The sequence below is a fragment of the Canis aureus genome, chromosome 17, assembly GCF_053574225.1.
Source record: "Canis aureus isolate CA01 chromosome 17, VMU_Caureus_v.1.0, whole genome shotgun sequence".
Taxonomy (NCBI): domain Eukaryota; kingdom Metazoa; phylum Chordata; class Mammalia; order Carnivora; family Canidae; genus Canis; species Canis aureus.
In genome coordinates this window covers 42,639,335-42,660,323 of record NC_135627.1, presented here as the reverse complement: position 1 = coordinate 42,660,323, position 20,989 = coordinate 42,639,335, and the positions used below count along the sequence as shown (strand labels likewise).

Sequence of the window (20,989 nt, the reverse complement as noted above, 5' to 3'; positions counted from 1 at the left end):
TCATTTGAAAAATACACCCATTGTTTCTTCTAAACAATCCGAAAGAAATCTATCCATCATATTTCCATATTATGGTGTTTTATGATTTATATTTATGGTATATGCTTTAGATACTGTTTCTTCTTTTTATAATAATGGCACACTATAATTTTCATTGCATGAATAAAAGCATGACAAAAAGAATCATGGGCATGATGATATTAGTTTTTTTAGATCAAATTTAGAGTAATTTTCTTTTTTTATAGATTTTATTTATTTATTCATGAGATAGAGAGAGGGAGAGAGAGGCAGAGACCCAGGCAGAGGGAGAAGCAGGCTCCACGCCGGGACCCTGACGCGGGACTCGATCCTGGAACTCCAGGATCGTGCCCTGGGCCAAAGGCAGGCGCTAAACCACTGAGCCACTCAGGGATCCCCTCACTCTTTTAATCTATGTAGATATATATCTTTGTAATCTATTTATATAAACTTTGAGTCTATTTTGTTTCCATCAAATTAGGTTGAATTCTTCAAGGTTCATTTTAGCCTTCCTCTTTTCCTTTGTAACTTCCTTTTCCAACAGCAAGAGGCCTGTCTTCCATTTTCTACAATATATTTACTATTTGCTCAGTCATATAGTATACAGGAAGTAGGTTCAGAGTTGCTAATCCATACTACTGTGGAAACCAAACCTGCTAACTTGAATTTAATAATTGCTCTTTTTCTCTGAAGCTTGAAGCTATAAAATCAGAGTACTGTATTTTAAAAGTTATATGGGAATTTATTTTCCCTATTTTGGCTATGCTATTTATCTGAAATGCAGTTATGTTTAGTTTTATTAGTAACATAAGCAAAAATTAACTTTCTCTTTTCTGTTTTATTTACTTAACCCATTTTCATTGATTGCTTTAATTTTGTAAAAATGTAACAATTCCAAAACTCAAAATTATACAAGTTATATCCAGAGAAATAGCACTAGTTTCCTTACTCATTTCATCTTAATGCCATTTCCTGTATGTAACCAATCTCAGAAATTTCTGTTCTTTTTACATTTTTTTAAATTGCAAATCTGTGTATATTTTTATATTTTCCCTATTAAAATTCCCACAAAATTAGTATACTATTTACTATACTTTTATCATAGCTTTCCTTTTTCACACAACAAATACTACTTTACAAAGATTTTTTTTTATAGATTTTATTTATTTATTCATAAGAGACAAAGAAAGAGGCAGAGACATAGACAAAGGCAGAGGGAAAAGCAGACTCCTCACAGGGAGCCTGATGTGGGACTCGACCCCAGAACCCCGGCATCACGCCCTGAGCCAAAGACAGCCGCTCATACGCTGAGCCACGCAGGTGTCCCTACAGAGATAGTTCTTATTCTTTTATAAAGTGGCAGTTCTCAAAACGATAAACATACAGTTACCATGTAATCCTACAATTCCACTTCAGGTATGTACTCAAGATAAATGAAAACATATGCTCTCACCAACAATTTTATATGAATAGTCATAGCAGCAATAGTCTTAGTAACTGAAAACTTGAAAAATCCAAGTATCCCTCAACAGATAAATACATAAACCATATATTTTGTATCCACAGACCAGCATATTACTCAGCCACAGAAAGGGAATAAAGTACTCATATGCTATACTGCAAATGAATACTGAAATATTATGCGAAGTAAAAAAAAAAAAGCCAGGCATAAAAGATTGCTTAGAATAGCGATTGCCAAGAGTCAAAAGAAGGAGTAATTGGGAGTGAATGCTAATGAGTAAAGCATTTCTTTTTCGTGAGAAGAAAATGTTCTGAATTAGTGGTAATGGTTGCACAAATACTGTGAAGATACTACAAATTTCAAAATTATTGAAGCCAATTGAATTGTGTACTGTAAAAAAAGATTAATTTTATAGTATATGAATTTATATCTTAATTTTAAAATGGTAGAAAATATATTGCATTATAGTGTGTATTACTAAAACCTGCAATGTTTATTTATATTTGGAGTTACTTTACCTATAGGTGTTGTGAAAGTTGTAGAAGTTAGTAAGAATTCAAAGTGAAGTATAAAGAAAAAGCTTAGAGGTTCAAGGTATAGACTTTAAGAAAGGTTCACAAAAAAAAAAAAAAAGGAAAGGAAGCAAGGAAACTGCCTTTGAGAATCCTAGGTTAAGGATATTAAGTGCATCGTGAGTAGACTAGAGTCTTCATTCACTTTCAAATTTACTTTTAAGTAAGAGTATAATTTAAAATACAGATGTTAGGGCAGACCTAACTAGATATGCACATTTGAATAAATTCCTAGAAGTCAGTATTGGGAATGGTCTTGAAATGAAAGATATACTAGGGCATAGGAGCAGAGAGGTAAATGCTTTGGGGCAGGAGTATGCCTCCAATATATTAAAGAATTTAGAATTAAAAACAGATTTATTTACAAATTGCTCATATGATCTCAGGCATGTGGAATTTAAGAAACAAAACAGGATCATAGGGGAAGAGAGTAAAAAATAAAATAAGACGAAATCAGAGAGGGAGACAAACCATAAGAGACTCTCTTAATCATAGGCAAACGGAGGGGTGCTGGAGGGGGGAGGGATGGGAGAGGGGGTGGTTGGGTGATGGACATTAAGAAGGGGCACGTGATGTAATGAGCACTGGGTGTTGTATAAGACTGATGAGTCATTGACCTCTACCTCTGAAACTAATACATTATATATTAATTAATTGAATTTAAATAAAAGCTTTTTTAAATTTCGAATGATTTAAAACACTTAAAATCTTAAGTTGTATTAGATACAGTTATTACAAAACACTGACATAGGTAATAATCTCACTAAGACACTGTTACACAACTGACACATTAGTTTTGTAAAAGTAACTTCTCTTTTTATCTGACTTGAATAATTAGAAAGTTTATAAAAAATTCCTAAACTGAGAAATTAGCAGTGTAGACAGAAAATATAGTTGTTTAAGAGACATTCATCTGTGAATATTAAATTTCTTTTTTTTTAAATTTTTATTTATTTATGATAGTCACACAGAGAGAGAGAGGCAGAGACATAGGCAGAGGGAGAAGCAGGCTCCATGCACTGGGAGCCCGCCGTGGGATTCGATCCGGGGTCTCCAGGATCACGCCCTGGACCAAAGGCAGGCGCTAAACCGCTGTGCCACCCAGGGATCCCCATCTGTGAATATTAATAAATAAATTGCTTATAGAGGAAAAACATTCTTAATTTGTTTGAACTTTTCTGTATTACCAATTCTTTTTTTTTTTTTTTTTTTTTTTTAATATTTATTTGACAGAGAGAGAGAGAGAAAGTGCACACAATGCAAAAGCACAAGCAGGGGGAGCCAGAGAAGTAAAAGCAGGTTCTCCTCTAAGCATGGAGCCCAACATAGAGGTCCATCACAGGACCCTGGGATCATGACCTCAGCCACTCAGGTGCTCTGTACCTCCCAATTTCATCATGACTACATATTAACCAAAATGCAGAGATAGTCCAATTAAGTCATTGGAATTTTAAAAGTCATACTACTTTCTAATCAGTGGACCTAAACTATAGCTAATTGTTTGACTCTTGTAATTAAGGGAACATAAAGCCATGATATCTAATGATAAAAGCCAAACAATTTAAATACTTTTTCTCTCTGTAAAGGATTCCAGTGTTTTAGCAATGTTTAACTAAATCTTTGTCAAATTCTATTAAGTGCTATAAATCTAAACACTTATCTGAAAAGAATTAATATTAATGTGAAGAATATAAATTACTCTTTAAATTACTACCTGGGGTGCCTGGGTGGCTCAGTCAGTTGAGTGACTTGGTTTGGCTCAAGTCATGATCTTATGGGTCGTGGGATCGAGCCCTAGATTACTCCATGCTCATTGAGGAGTCTGCTTGAAGATTCGCTCCTTCTGTACCTCATGTTCTCTCTCTCTCAATTAAGTAAATCTTTAAAAAATAAAATAGCACTTATACTTTATATAAATATACTTCATATTCCTACTTAGGTTAATCTGCAGTTTGGAATGCATACATCATCGTACATATCTTTTTTAGAGGACATAATTTTCTGAAGGAATGTGAAGATTACCATATGAAATTTTATATAGATTCAGGTAGGTTTAATTTTCACATACTTGATTTTCTAAGAGTTAATGACTGTCGAATGCTTAGATATTTTTTTCATAGGTTTTCTCTGCACATTCTCTGTTTCACTCTGTCTTCTGAGATGAGTGGAAATTACTTTATGTTATAAGTCTTGCTCTCTGTGTTTACTTTATTGTCATGGTATTTAGATTTATAATTTACCTTGTAATCAAATAATAGGAATATATAATATGATTTTAAAATGAGCATCATTTACACATTCATATTGAAATGTAAGCATTTCATTATGTATTAAATGTATTGCATTAGTATTTTCATTAATCCATATCATATTATTTATCTGTGCCTGCATCCTTCATGATTCAGTGTAACTTAATATAAAACTATGATAAGAATATAAGAATAATGCTATTTTCATCCATTATTTCTCCTCTGGTGTTCAATAATAGCAACATTAAGTCTTCACAGTTGTGACAGCTATAAAAAGGATGTGGCTAGCTTATCTGTAGTGAGCTGCAAAGGTAAAAATGGTAAAGTAATTTGCTATCATGGAATGGTTTTTAAGTCATTTGCTTTTATATGTGAAATTAATTAAACAAGCAAGATTGAAAGTTGACACACTGAGGATTTTATTCCTTTTGCCTAATGTAGCATATTATTCCTATCTGAAAAATACTCAGTTGTAATTTTCCTTTTATTTTCTTCTCTTAAAATATCTAAAAGTTTAGTTAATGATATTCAACATTATGTGGAAATGTTCTTTTCCCTAGCAATATGTTTTGTACACAGATCAGATATTTTTGCACGTCATATAAAACTCAGTCTGTCATAGCTAAACTGTAAAGATTTTTCAATGATAAAACACACTATGTGTAATTTGAATTTTTGCAGACATTAGACAATAAAAATGAATTTAGTTATAAGACATAAATAGCTTTCATAAGAATCTCAAAGGTGCTATTGAAGCAGACAAAAAAATAATTTTCTATTACAGGTGTTCTAATGATATTTGTACTGGAATAAAAGAGTTTATTCATATATCATTATTTTATCATGCTTTATGATAATAAATGCCATTAGTATGGGATACCATAACTAATTATGCAATTCAAAGGAAACATAATTTAGTATTTTTTATTATTGTAAAACATTTCATCTGTTTGAGTGTTGTTTTATAGAAAATATGGGGCTTTTGCTGATAAAATGATTAGCTGTTGAAAGCACTTCATATATTTTATTAGCTCATAATAAAGATGAATTTCCATATAAGAACTATCATATTATCTTACAGATTTATGTGTTTTGTTTTTGATCACTTATAAACATCCTTATGGCTATTTATTCAGGTCCCAGCAGCTTAATGAATGGCATTTAATAGATATGTGGAGGAAAACATATACTTAATTAGTAGAAAAAAATTAAACAATAACAGAAAACTTTGCAGTTGCCAGGAGATACTATTTCAGTTAGTTCTTTATTGTTCAGATAGGTCCTCTAAAATAAGGGAAAATTTATTTTACCAGAAAAGGATTGTTACAGAAAATCTGAAATTCATTTACATGAGTTTCTAAAATAGTAGGTTTTATTTTAAGCACTAAATATTCACCTTAATAGAAAGATCATTATAAGTAAACTTTTCAGAGTCATAGTGTTTTAATGTCATTTTAGTGCTAATTTTATTTTTTAGCTTGCTTTGCATTGCCACTAGGTGGAAGCAATAAACTTTATAATTTCTATTAATGCATTTTTGTCCTATATATGTATACTTATAAACTCTTCAACTAAAAATCCTAGAAATAGTTCAATACTTAAGCTCCTTAACTCTGTAAATGGGCATCAAAAATTAAGTAATATCAACCCACCAATACCATTGGCAAACACTAGTATAAAAACAATGTCATCAACAACAAAAAATCTGAGTAGTTTAAATATGTCAGAGAGAATATGCAGTTTTTGAACAATCAGGAGGAAGGGTAGATCATAATCAGAAACTGTACTAATGTATCTGATAATAAATATTTAATTGTGTCTTGGTAGAAATCTATTAAATGCAGCAAAATAGATATATACTGATTTTTCAGTTGTAGATATTTATTGAGAACCATTAAATCAGAAATCAAACCTATTTTAAATGTCTCTGTGTACAAATTATTGCTATTGATCAACAATAATCAGCTAATTGGTAATTTGTGCTTGTGTTGTTACTCTGTTTCTCAAATTAGTAATTTTTTTCTGGATCTTTATATGGGAAAAATGAGGGAGCTATTAAGAAATAGAAAATACATGGTGGTATACATAATAAACTTCTTCTGCCTTCATTTAGAGGGTTGATTTTTTTCAATACATCCAGTTTCCAAATTGGGAACTATTTATGCTCAATAAAAAAGGAGCAAGAGGACTGAGAGGATAGTTATAAACTGACATTGTTGGGTAGTTTTATAACTTCAATCTTCAAGTCTGAAAATTGAGAGTTAAGAAGTATAGTGTCTTTCCAAAGACAGTTAGCTTTTAGAGCTGGTTTCTGACTTAAGATACCAGTCCTTAGTCCTATACAAAAGACTAGTGTGCCTAGAATGCAGAGTATATAGGACACATATAAAGCAGTGAACCTTAAAAAACAAGCCTAGAACAATAAAAGCCTTGAATGCAATATGAAGATTTTTCCCATTGATGACATTGTAATTAGTAAAATGACATACAAAGTACATGAAGATCGGAACAGAAGAAAGCCTGGGACAGATGCCCCCCAAAACCACCAAAAAACTTGTATTAACTTACTAGGGCTGCCTAACAGAGTATCACAAATTAGATGGCTTTACACAACAGAAATTTATGTCTCACAGTTCTGGAAAATAGCAATCTAAAGTTAAGGTGTCAGCAGGCAATACTGTTATTAAACAAACTGTTGGAGAAATATTATTCTGTATCTATCTAATGGAATAGTTTACTAAAAGATGTTGATTTGGTGAAATTTGTCAAATGCCACAGATATTTTGAGTAAGAGTAGACCTAAAGTCTCTGTTAAACTTAGTGAAAGATAGTTGATAATTTTTGCTTTAAAGTGCAAAGTAGATCTAGTAGACTTAATTTTTGTTGGTTGATTGATTATTATTAAATGATTATTAAATGGGATCTATTCTCAGGAATCTTGATTTTGAATGGAAGACAATATTGTCATTGCTTTAGATGGGACAGATGTATGCAAGTTTAAACTGTATAGGGAGAAAAAGGAGTAAGGATGTGTTTTTACATGCTGGATATTAATGGGACTACTCATTGAGTGAGTGCTAGGATGGTATGAGGACATTTAAGTCAAAACACAAATTGATTTATCTTTCATAGAGTCTAGAGAATATGGGAAGAATGTTAGCCCATTTTAGATGTTCTCAAGCTACAGTGAACTTTAGTGTAATTTATAATGATTGCTTTTAGAAGTGAATGGTGAAATCAACTTTTGAATGGAAGTGGATCTCGGGAAAGACATGATTGAGGAAAGTGTTGAAGGTTTGAATAATTACTGGACAAAATGAAATAGGTGACTAGAGAAATACAGTATGATTGCTTTAAGTGTCCAGTGATAATTGACTAGGTATTTACAAAGATTACAGTCACATGCAGCAGCACAAATATGGATTAGAAACGACATAAAATTAGAATGATGGCAGTTTGGGCTTGAGGATAATGATGTAACTGATTAAAGTCTTGTGGAAGACAGAAGTAAATAATAAGGGTCAATCAATGGTGGTAAGTGTAAGTAATAAGGAAAAATACAAGAATAGAAAAATAGACTTTGTAGTTAAATAAAATTGTCCCATGTTACTCTCCGAACATTTAAAAAATCAAATTGAAACATGTGGAGGCGGGGCAAGATAGCAGAAGAGTAGGGTCCCCAAGTCACCTGTCCCCACCAACTTACCTAGATAACTTTCAAATCATCCTGAAAACCTACAAATTTGACCTGAGACTTAAAGAGAGAACAGCTGGAATGCTACAGAGAGAAGAGTTTGCACTCCTAACAAGGTAGGAAGATGGAAAATAAATAAATAAATAAATAAATAATAAATAAATAAATAAATAAATAAGAGTCAGGTGTGGGAGGAGGCCCGCGAGGAGCCAGGCAAGGCCAGCGGCAAGAGCCTCCAGGACAGGAATGCCCCGCCCTGGAGAAGCAGGAACTTTATTTATTTATTTTTTTTTATTATTTTATTTTATTTTTTTTTTTTTTTTTGGAACTTTAAAAATCTGCGCTGGATTCTTCCCTGATGGAAAGATGCTTGCAGGGAAATCAGGCAGAACTGCAGGAAGGGTAGTGGAGGCCCCAGATTCCTGGGGTCACTAACAGAGGCAATGCACCCGGGGGAGAGCGCGCCACACCCTGCGGGCCGAGCTTGGTAAAGGGCTGGAGCACGTCCGCGGGGCCTCTGGAGCAGCTCAGGGGGCTGTGCGGCCAGGAGCATGATTCCAGTGGCGCAGGCCCCGTATCCCAGGGCGCCGGGGGCACACAGACCAGAATCCTGCTTTCCCTCGACAGACAGAGGTGGGGAGGGCACAGGACAGCGAGGACGCCCCTGCGCCAGTTGCCCCGAGCTGTGCAGATAGGCGCCCCCTGCTGCCGAAGCATCCAGGCCAGTGGGGACTGGGAGCTGCAGTAGTTACTGTGGGAGCTGACTCCAGGACTGGGGACCTGGCCGCCGCCAGTGTGGTTGTTCCTCCTGGTGTCACCCTGTGCCTTGGACTGAGCGTGGCCGCCAGGGAACAGGGGCCTCACAGGATAAACAGCTCCCACTGAGCCCTGCACCTGGCAGGGGGCGGGGCAGCTCCTCCAGGTTCACACACCTGAGAATCAGCACAGCAGGCCCCTCCCCCAAAGACCAGTGGGAAAGAAAGGAGAAGAGCAACTTCTTGAAACTGCACTGGAAAACTGCAGGGGATGTCGAGAGATTTACAGTATATAGAACCAGAGGATACTGCTCCTTGTTTTTGTTTTAGTATTTCTTTTCTCTTTTTTTTTCCTTCTTTTTTTCCAGTACAACTCATTTTTAGCCACTCTACACTGAGCAAAATGACTAGAAAGAAGAACTCACCACAAAAGGAAGGTGTCACAGAGTTAACAGAATTTGGATTACAATCCAATGTCAGAAAGCCAATTCAGAAGCGCAATTATAAAGCTACTGGTGGCTCTGGAAAAAAGCATAAAATATTCAAGAGACTTCATGACTGCAGAATTTAGATCTAATCAGGCTGAAATTGAAAATCAATTAAATGAGATGCAATCCAAACTGGAGGTCCTAACGATGAGGGTTAATGAGGTAGAAGAATGAGTGAGTGACACAGACAAGTTGATGGCAAGGAAGGAAGCTGAGGAAAAAAGAAAAACAATTAGAAGACTATAAGGAAATGTTAAGGGAAATAAATGACAGCCTCAGAAGGAAAAATTTATGTTTAATTGGGGTTCCAGAGGGTGCCGAAAGGGACAGAGGGCCAGAAACCATATTTGAACAAATCATAGCTGAGAACCTCCCTAACTTGGTAAGGGAAATGGCATTCAGATCCAAGAGATAGAGAGTTTCCCCCCTAAAATCAATAAAAACCATTCAACACCTCGACATTTAATAGTGAAACTTGGAAATTCCAGACATAAAGGGAAAATCCTTGAAGCAGCAAGAGACAAGAGATCCCTAACTTATATGGGGAAAAATATTAGATTAACAGCAGACCTCTCCACAGAGACCTGGCAGGCCAGAAAGGGCTGACAGGGTATATTCAGGGTGCTAAATCAGAATAACATGCAGCCAACAATACTCTATCCAGCAAGGCTCTCATTCAGAGTAGAAGGAGAGATAAAGAGTTTCCAAGATAGGCAGAAACTGAAAGAATATGTGACCACCAAACCAGCTCTGCAAGAAATATTAAGGGGGAACTCTGTAAAGTCCAAAGAAATAACCCACAAAAACAGGGACTGAATAGGTATATTATGATGACACTAAGTTCACATCTTTCAGTATATCTGAGGGTGAATGGGCTTAATAATCCCATCAAAAGACGTGGGGTTTCAGACTTGATAAAAGAGCAAGACCCATCTATTTGCTATCTACAAGAGACTCCTTTTAGACCTAAGGACACTTCCAGCCTGAAAATGAAAGGTTGGACCATTTACCATTCAAATGGTCCTCAAAAGAAAGCAGGGGTAGCATCCTCATATCAGATAAATTAAACTTTATCCCAAAGACTGTTGTAAGAGATGAAGAGGGACACTATATCATATTTAAAGAATCTATCCAACAAGAGGACCTAGCAATCATGAATATTTATGCCCCTAATGTGGGAGCTGCCAAGTATATCAATCAATTAATAACCAAAGTTAAGACATACTTAAATAAAAATACACTTATACTGGGAGACTTCAACATGACACTGTCTGCAAATGACAGATATTCTAAGCACAACATCTCCAAAGAACAAGAGCTTTAAATGATACAGTGGACCAGATGGATTTCACAGATATTTTAGAACTTTACATCCAAATGCAATTGAATACACATTCTTCTCAAGTGCACATGGAACTTTCTCCAGAATAGACCACACACTGGGTCACAAATCAGGTCACGACTGATACCAAAAGGTTGGGATTGTCCCCTGCATATTTTCAGACCATAATGCTTTGAAACTAGAACTCAATCACTAGAAGAAATTTGGAAGTAATTCAAACACGTGGAGGTTAAAGACCATCCTGCTAAAGGATGAAAAGGTCACCCAGGAAATTAGAGAAGAATTAAAAAGTTTCATGGAACCTAGTGAGAGTGAAATACAACCATTCAATATCTTTGTGATACAGCAAAAGCAGTCATGAGAGGGAAGTACATTCCAATACAAGCATCCTTCAGAAAATTGGAAAAAACTCAAATACACAAGCTAACCTTGCACCTAAAGGAACTGGAGAAAGAACAGCAAATAAAACCTACACCCAGCAGAAGAAGAGAGTTCATAAAAGTTCGAGCAGAACTCAATGAAATAGAGACCAAAAGAACTGTAGAACAGATAAACAAAACCAGGAGTTGGTTCTTTGAAAGAATTAATAAGATAGATAAACCATTAGCCAGCCTTATTAAAAACAAAAAAAGACTAATTAATAAAATCATGAATGAAAAAGGGGAGATCACAACCAATACCAAGGAAATACAAATGATTTTAAAAACGTATTTTGAGCAGCTATATGCCAATAAATTAGGTAATCTAGAAGAAATGGATGCATTTCTGGAAAACCACAGACTACCAAAACTGGAACAGAAAGAAATAGAAATCCTGAACAGGCCAATAACCAGGGATGCAATTGAAGCAGTCATCAAAGACCTCCCAAGTCACAAAAGTCCAGGGCCAGATGGCTTTCCAGGGGAATTCTATCAAATGTTTAAAGAAGAAACAATACCTATTCTACTAAAGCTGTTCCAAAAGATAGAAAGGGATGGGATATTTCCAAACCTGTTCTATGAGGCCAGCATCACCTTAATTCCATAAAAACAGACAAAGACCCCACCAAAAAGGAGAATTATAGACCAATTTCCCTGATGAACACAGATGCAAAAATTCTCATCAAGATACTAGCAAATAGGATCCAACAATACATTAAGAAGATTATTCACCATGACCAAGTGGGATCCCCGGGATGCAAGACTGGTTCAACACTCGTAAAGCAATCAGTGTGATAGATCATATCAACAAGAGGAAAAACAAGAACCACACAATCCTCTTAATAGATGCAGAGAAAGCATTTGACAAAATAGAGTATCCATTCCTGATCAAAACTCTTTAGAGTGTAGGGATAGAGGGAACCGTCCTTAGCATCATAAAAGCTGTCTACGAAAAGCCCACAGCAAATCTCATTCTCAATGAGGAAACGCTGGGAGCCTTTCCCCTAAGATCAGGAACAAGACAGGGATGTCCACTCTCACCACTGCTATTCAACATAGTACTAGAAGTCCTAGCCTCAGCAATCAGGCAACAACAACAACAACAACAACAACAACAACAACAACAACAAAAACATTCAAATTGGCAAAGTAGAAATCAAACTCTCCCTCTTCACAGATGACATGATACTGTACATAGAAAACCCAAAAGACTTCAGCCAAGCTTGCTAGAATTCATACAGCAATTCGGCAGTGTGGCAGGATACAAAATCAGTGCCCAGAAATCAGTGGCATTTCTATACACACTACCAATGAGACTGAAGAAAGAGAAATTAAGTAGTCAATCCCATTTACAATTGCACCCAAAAGCATAAGATACCTAGGAATAAACCTAACCAAAGAGGTAAAGGATCTCTACCCTAAAAACTACAGAACACTTTTGAAAGAAATGGAGGAAGACACAAAGAGATGGAAAAATATTCCATGCTCATGGATTGGAAGAATTAATCTTATGAAAATGTCAATGCTACCCAGGGCAATTTACATGTTCAATGCAATCCCTATCAAAATACCATGGACTTTCTTCAGAGAGTTGAAACAAATCATCTTAATATTTGTGTGGAATCATAAAAGCCCTGGAATAGTCAGGGGAATATTAAAAAAGGAATCGAGAGCTAGGGGTTTCACAATGCCAGATTTCAGGTTGTACTACAAAGCTGTGATCATCAAGACAGTGTGGTACTGGCACAGAAACAGACACATAGATCAATGGAACAGAATAGAGCACCCAGAAATGGGCCCTCAACTCTATGGTCAATTAATATTCGAAAAAGCAGGAAAGATTATCTACTGGAAAAAGGACAGTCTCTTCAGTAAATGGTACTGAGAAAATTGGAAATCCACATGCAGAAGAATGAAACTAGACCATTCTCTTACACCATACACAAAGATAAACTCAAAATGGATAAAAGATCTAAATGTGAGATAAGAATACATCAAAATCCTACAGGAGAATACAGGCAACACCCTTTTGTACTTGGCCACAGCAACTTCTTGCAAGATACATCTATGAAGGCAAGAGAAACAAAAGCAAAAATGAATTATTGGGACTTAATCAGGATAAAAAGCTTCTGCATAGCCAAAGAAACAGTAGACAAAACTAAAAGACAACCTACAGAATGGGAGAAGATATTTGCAAATGACATATCAGATAAAGGGCTAGTTTCCAAGATCTATAAAGAACTTATTAAACTCAACAGCAAAGAAACAGACAATCCAATCATGAAATAGGCAAAAGACATGAACATAAATCTCACAGCGGAAGACATAGACATGGCCAACAAACACATGAGAAAATGCTTCACATCACTGGCCATCCGGGAAATTCAAATCAAAACCACAATGAGATACCACCTCACACCAGTGAGAATGGTAAAAATTAACAAGACAGGAAACACATGTTGGAGAGGATGTGGAGAAAGGGGCACCCTCTTGCACTGTTGGTGGGAATGTGAACTGGTGCAGCCACTCTGGGAAACTGTGGAGGTTCCTCAGTTAAAAATAGTACTGCCCTATGACCCAGCCATTGCACTGCTGGGGATTTACCCCAAAGATACAGATGCAGGGAAACACGGACACCTGTACCCCAACGTTTATAGCAGCAATGTCCACAATAGCCAGACTGTGGAAGGAGCCTCAGGAAAGATGAATGGATAAAGAAGATGTGGTCTATGTGTACAATGGAATATTACTCAGCCATTAGAAATAGCAAATACCCACCATTTTCTTCAACGTGGATGGAATTGGAGGATATCATGGTCAATCCTAGAAGGACAAACATTATATGATCTCATTCATTTGGGGAATATAAAAAATAGTGAAAGGGAGGGAATAAAGGGGAAAGGAGAGTAAATGAGTGGGAAATATCAGTGAGGGTGACAGCACATGAGAGATTTCTAACTCTGGGAAACTATCAATGGGTGGTGGAAGGGGAGGTGGGTGGGGGGTTGGGGTCACTGCTTGACGGGCACTGAGTGGGGCACTTGGGGGGATGAGCACTGGGTGTTATGCTATATGTTGGCAAATTGAACTCCAATTAAAAAGCTTAAAAAATGCAAATGTGCTTTAAAGATTTTAAAAATAAAATATGCAGATATATCATGTGAACTTTTAATTTTGTCTCAAAATAATTACCTAAATGATTGAGTTATTTCTTGACTTACAGGTTTAGGTCCAAATAATATCCAATAAAGATATTATTTGTGTGTTAAGAAGATAAATAAATTGGGATTTGGGACTTGTAGCTTGATTAAAATATGGGAGAATATGGAAAAGAAGTTTTCCTTTAAGAAATGATAACATATGAAGACAACATTGGGTAACATTATTGAATATCTCTGGTTTGAATTAGTACTTACAGACATAAGACCATAAAGAGATATGTAACATTCTGTTAGGACTCTCAAGATATGTAAAAATAGCATGCATCAGTTATAATCATAATAACGAGTTAGTTCCATGGGCTTAAACTGGAAAAGTTAATGGGCTCTTGATGCAAAATATTGTTGATAGTCATGGTGTCTCCATTTAAGCCGAGAGGTTTTTCTTTTACTCTCTTTTTAATGAAAATGTCAGTAAGCTAGAAGGTGACCTCACCACACAAAATCTTCTCACTGGAGGTGAATTATCAACTTTTTAAGTGAAATTTGTAATTATGTCTAAATATCCAGGTACAAGAACACAAGTAGAATACTCATTATCACCTGTGAGCTACCCCTGCACTAAGAAACCACAGAATTATTTACAAAATCAAGATACCATTGTCAAAGTGGATTGGTCACAGATCAAAGGAAAAAATGCAGAGATATCTACAAATGATAAAAAAATAAATAAAATTGAAGAAATGAAAAAGAGACAGCTAAATAGACTCCATTAAATAGATGAAAATAGAAAGCAGCAAAGCTAACACAAATCTTTTTTGGTATGGTATTTATACACCAGGCATTTTCTTTCACATTTCAGAACCGAACATAAAATTTATAACAACCAAGTCTTCAAATAACATATTATTTCAGTTTTACAGAACTCAAAGGAAGACAAAACTTTAACCTTTATTTTTTTTTAATTTTCAAGCCATAAAAAATACATCCTTCTGGATTAACTTCATTAAGTTAAAAGCACATTCTATTTAAAAAATGTTGGTATTATATAGTTGAATAAAGAAGAATTATTTCTCTTTAAAGTAGTTATGATTCCTAGCAGAAAACATAACCTATATCAAATGAGTTATTTTGACCTGTATTGAAAATCCAGAGATCTGACGGGTTTCAGTCACAAATAGATTACGGGTCCATTTTTCCATAGGATCTTTTGACTTTATTTTTTTCCTCCCTTCTGACTTGACTCCAGATTACTTTGCCTGATGGCAGCAAAATGGCTGAGACAGTACTAGGCCTCACATCTGCAGAACCACTACCTTAAGCAAGTGAAAGTTTCTCTCTCCAACACAGAACCTGTTCTTCATTCTGACTGGCTAATTCTGTGCCAGTAATGAGGATTGAGATTATGCAGGATGTACCCTCCTAAACCAGGATGGCTCTCACTCCTACAATAAGGATGGATTCAGTTCCAGCTGGCATGTTTGTCTTCTGTAACATTGATGAACAAATGGATGTGGGACTATGAGGTCAGCATAGAGACATATTGTGAAGTTCATTAATGACCATTTCAAAAGTAGGGAGTTGGTAGTGATGTACCCAGTGTAGTGGAGAGAGGAAGATCCAAAGTAGGGGTAATAGAAATTATGTTGTCTCTAAAGAATTTAAAAACAGTAATAAAGCTAACTAAAGGCTGATTTGCTTCTTATAGTTATGTTCTGGTAAGTTTCAGCTATGTCAGTGATAAAGTACTCATTCTTGAAAAATCTTTTTCAGTCTATATATATAAAGTTTTATTTTAACATATGTGTAACTTACGTAGGATAAAGTGCGCATATTTAAGAGTGCAGCTTGATGAATTTTGACAGATATATACAACTATATAAGCACCAGCTAGCCCTCTTATGAACATAGGGACCATATTCATTAATTCAGAAAATCCTTTTGTCCCCCATTTCAACTCTTTCCTTGCTGAGCCTTGAAAAACAAACACTGTTAGGAGTTCCATTGTCAGATTAGTGTCGCCTGTTATTACACTTCATATTAAAGGAATCACATAGTGCAAATTCTTTTGTGTTTGACTTCTTGTGCTGAATATAATATTGTTCAACATTTTTTTCCATTTGATTGCTGAATAATATCCTATTACGTGAATACAGCACAATGTGCTTATCTATCTGCTCCTTATGGATATTTGATTTCCCCTTGCCAATTTTTGTCTATTATGTGAATAAAGCTGCTATAAATATTTTTGTATGATAGTTTTTGTAGGCATATTTTCATTCCTTTTGGGTAAGGAAAAAGAAAACCTTAATTAATTGGTCATAAATTAGGCTTATTTTGAATTTGTAAGAAACTGTCAAGAGTTTTTCAGAATAGTTTCTCCATATTCCACACCCCTCAATATTATATGAGAATTTCATTTGGTCTACATCATTGTTGTAACTTGCTGTTACCAGTCTTTTCTAATTGAGTATTCTCATGGTGGGTATGGTTTCCTTTTTGTGGTTTAAATGTACATTTCTCTAGTAATGAATGATGAGAAAATTTGGATCAACCACTTGGGTATCTTCCTTTATGTAGAGCTCTTTCTCATTGTAACTCCTCAGACTCTGCAACTAAGGTTTGCATAGTTTTACATATAAAGAAAATTTAAAAAGGGAAAAAAATAACCCCACTTCCCCTCTCAGAGGTTTCCCATTTTCAGAATCTTGGTTCCCTGAGTCCTGGTTACTTGAGCAGATTTCTGAAAACTATAATCAAGTATCTTTTAAAATTCAGTTTATTTGTTAACTTGCTAATTTTAGTTAGTCCAAGGAGAGGTGAGTGGAAGATTATTTATTGTTGGCTGTGATCTTCATTGTCTGAAGTTTTTCCTCATTCTCATTCAATATTGTTATATTACTAGTTTTAATTCCAGATTTTATTTGCATCTCCATTTGAAAATCTTGAGTATTTATCTGGTCCTTCTAATAGTTCTGTTTGACTACATATGTTTACTTGCTTTAAATCTCTTTCCAACATTATTAGAGAGCATTTCTTGACAAATCTATTGAATTAGCAAAATAGAATAATTTTTAACTAGTTATACGTTTTTTTAAAAATCCAGACTCCTATCTTCCCTAGAGTGTATGTTTTTTTAAATCTACTTATTTTCTGTCTCTTTACAGATTTTATTTATTTGATTTTTTTTTTTTTTAAGATTTATTCATTCAGAGCACAAGAGAGGCAGAGACACAGGCAGAGGGAGAAGCAGGCATCATACAGAGAGCCTGATGTGGGACTCTATCCAGGGTCTCCAGGATCACACCACAGGCTGCAGGTGGCACTAAACCACTGCGCCACTGGGGCTGCCCTATTTATTTATTTGAGAGAGAGAGTGCATGCACGCATATGCGTGAACAGGGGGAGGACCAGAGAGAGAGGTAGAGGAAAAGGGAAAGATTCCCAAGCAGACTCCATACTGAGTGGGGAGCCAGGCTTGGTGCTGGATCTCAGGATCCATGAGATCATGACCTGGACTGAAGCGAAGAATTGACACGCAACAGACTGAGCAATCTAGGCACCCTGATTTTCTTTCTTGATCCTTTGCTGTCTTTCCATTTAATTTTAAGTTTCATGATATTTTGAAACTCCATACTGTTTTCTGTGCTATGTCCTAGCCCATAGCATAAGAGATCATACATATTTGTTATATGAAACAAATACATTCGTAATTGAATAATGCTTGTTTAGTCACATTTTTCTCCTAAAATACCTATCGTCTCTAAACTCTAACTTCCACTAATGTTATATTCTTATCTCACTTAAAGAAATTGTGAAATTTTATGCTTCTCATATATTTATGTGACTTCTCTCTCAATAGCATGTTTATTGCATATAGTTGCCAGCAGTCATTTACCTCTTAACTTCATAGACAATGTTCATGAAATTGAAATTCAGTAAATATTAATTAAATTATAGGCAGTCTGAGGGAAGAGCTTCAGTTTAGGGTGTTCTTGAGTGCTGAATTAACAAATATCCTTAGTTTCAAAACCCCAGTTAGCAATACTGGAAGAGCAACTAAAGTCTAGCTTGTTGGATATAATTTAATTCCACAAAATTAATTAACAAATTTATTTAATTTAATTTATTTTGTATTAATTAATTTAATTTATTTCCACTTCTTATGCCCAGGACTTAGCATAGAAAGAAATAAATATTTTTTCAATCTCTTTGATTGAGGTAGAATAGATATAACAAAGTTTACCATCTTAACCATTTTAAGTGTAGAATATGGAAATATTAATTATACTCAATGTATTGTACAACCATCACCACTATTTATTTCTTTTTTTTAAGATCTTATTTATTTATTCATGAGAGACACAGAGAGGGAGAGAGAGAGATGGAGACACAGGCAGAGGGAGAAGCAGGCTCCATGCAGGGAGCCCGATGTGAGACTCGATCCCAGGTCTCCAGAATCAGGCTCTGGGCTGAAGGCGGCACTAAACTGCTGAGCCACCCGGGCTGCCCTCACCACTATTTATTTCAGTAACTTCTTTCCTCTTTAGAAACGAAAACTCTGTACCTATTAAAAACAATGGCTTCTTATTTCCTCCTCACTTCAGTCCATGGCAACCACTATTCTATTTTTTATCTACTTTCTATAATTTCAGCTACTGTAATTACTTCATATAAGTAGAATTGTATTGGTATCTGTCTTTTTGTGATTGGTTTATTTCACTTAGCTTAATGTCTTCAACATTTATCCATGTTGTAACATTTGTCAGAATTTCCTTCCTTTTTATTTTTATTTTTTTCCCTTCCTTTTTAAAACTGATTTTATTCCATTGTATGTATACATCACATTTTGCTTATATACTTATCCAGTGATAAACATTTGATTTGCTTCCACATTTTAGGTATAGTAAATAATGCTACTATGAACACAGGAGTGTGGATATCTCTTTGAGGCCCAGCTTTAAATTATTTTGGGTATATACTCAGAAGTGGAATTGCTGGATCATATGGTAATTTTATTTTTAATATTTTGGGGTACCACCATGTTTTCCACAGTGGCTATACCATTTCTCATTCTTACCAGCAGTGCCCAAAGGTTACAGTTTCTACATGTCTTCATGTATACTTGTTATTGTCTGTGTTTTTTTTTTCTTTTTTTTTTAATAATACCCATCCTAATGGATGTGAGGTGGTGTCTCATTATAGTTTTGGTTTGCGTATCTCCAGTGATTAGTGATGTTGAACATCTTTTTATGTGCTTCTGAGCCATTTGTATATCTTCTTTGGAGAAATACCTATTCAAGTACTTGTCCATTTGAATTGTTTATTTTATTGTTGCTGAGTTTTAGAAGTTCCTTATATATTCCAGATCTTAATCACTTACCATACATGATTTTCAAATACTATGTCTTATTTTGTATTTTTTAAAAATATTTTATTTATTTGAGAGACAGCGAGTGAGAGAGAGAGCCCACATAAGTGAGGGGAAGGGCAGAGGGAGTGGGAGAAGCAGACTCCCTGCTGAGTGGGTAACCTGGTTCAGGGCTTGATCCCAGAATTCTGAGATCATGACTGAAGCCAAAGACAAGACACTTAACTGACTGAGCCACTCAGATGCCCCTTATTATGTGCGTGTGTTGTTTTTGTTTTTGTTTAATACTCTTTTGATGGTGTCTTTTGATGCACAAAATTTAAATTTTCATTAGATGGTTTATCTTTGGTGTCACATCTAAGAAACTGTTGCTGAACTGTTGTGAAGCTTTTGCTCTGTTTTCTTATTAGAGTTTTATAGTTTTAGATATTATCAATGTAATGTAGGTCTTTGAATTTGAATTAATTTTTCTAGAGGTGTTAACTAAAGATCCAACTTCTTTCTTTAGCAATTGGATATCCAGTTTTCCCAAGACCATTTCTTGAATAAAGTCCTTTTCTTCATTGAGTGGTCTTGGCACCTTTGTCAAAAATCATTTGAACATATATGCAAGGGTTTTTTTTTTTTTTTTTAATTTTTTTTTAACTTTTATTTATTTATGATAGTCACAGAGAGAGAGAGAGAGGCAGAGACACAGGCAGAGGGAGAAGCAGGCTTCATGCACCGGGAGCCCGACGTGGGATTCGATCCCGGGTCTCCAGGATCACGCCCTGGGCCAAAGGCAGGCGCCAAACCGCTGCGCCACCCAGGGATCCCTATGCAAGGGTTTATTTGCAGGCTTTCCTTTTGATCTATACAACTGTCATGGCAGTGCTGCACTGTTTTTGATTATTTCAGCTTTGTGGTATGTTTTGAAATCAGAAGTCATGAGTTTTCCAGATTTTTCTTTTAAAACATTGTTTTGGCTATTTTGGGTCCCTTCAGAAGCTGTGTGAATTTTGAGATCAATTTTTCTATTTCTGCAAAAAAGAATCCTCAGAATTTTGAAGGATTTGCATTAAATCTGTAGATCACTTTGGGTAGTATTGGCATCTTCATAATATTGTTTCCTAGTAAATGAAAATGGGATGTATTTACATATATTTATGTCTTTTTCAATTCTTCCAGCAATATTTTATAGCTTTTATAAATATTCCATCTCATTAATGAAGATAATTCCTAAGTATTATATTCTTATTGATAAAATTGCAAGTGGAATTGCTTTATAATTTTCTTTTTAAATCGTTCATTGTTAGTGTGTAAATGCAACTGATTTTTATGCATTGACTTTGTAACATGCTAATTTGCTGAATTTACTATTAGTTCTGACAGGGTTTTTTTTGTGGATTTTTAAATGATTTTCTATGTATAAGATTGTATCATCTGTGAAAAGAGATGATTTTTATTTATTCCTTTCCAATT

The 20,989-nt window shown here is 35.2% G+C and overlaps 1 long non-coding RNA gene across 15 annotated transcripts in view; it reads left to right on the top strand.

Moving 5' to 3' along the window:
- LOC144287936 (uncharacterized) overlaps nt 1-20,989 on the top strand; it is a 276,738-nt gene that overhangs the window by 44,655 nt on the left and 211,094 nt on the right. For 12 of the 15 annotated variants that reach the window (XR_013355776.1, XR_013355766.1, XR_013355769.1 and 9 more), the window contains exon 4: nt 3,992-4,099. This is a non-coding gene — a long non-coding RNA (uncharacterized LOC144287936). Of the gene's footprint in view, nt 1-3,991; nt 4,100-9,118; nt 13,998-15,406; nt 16,472-19,058; nt 19,239-20,989 lie in introns of those variants that run through there. The other 3 variants (XR_013355779.1, XR_013355777.1, XR_013355778.1) reach the window with 3 other exon arrangements.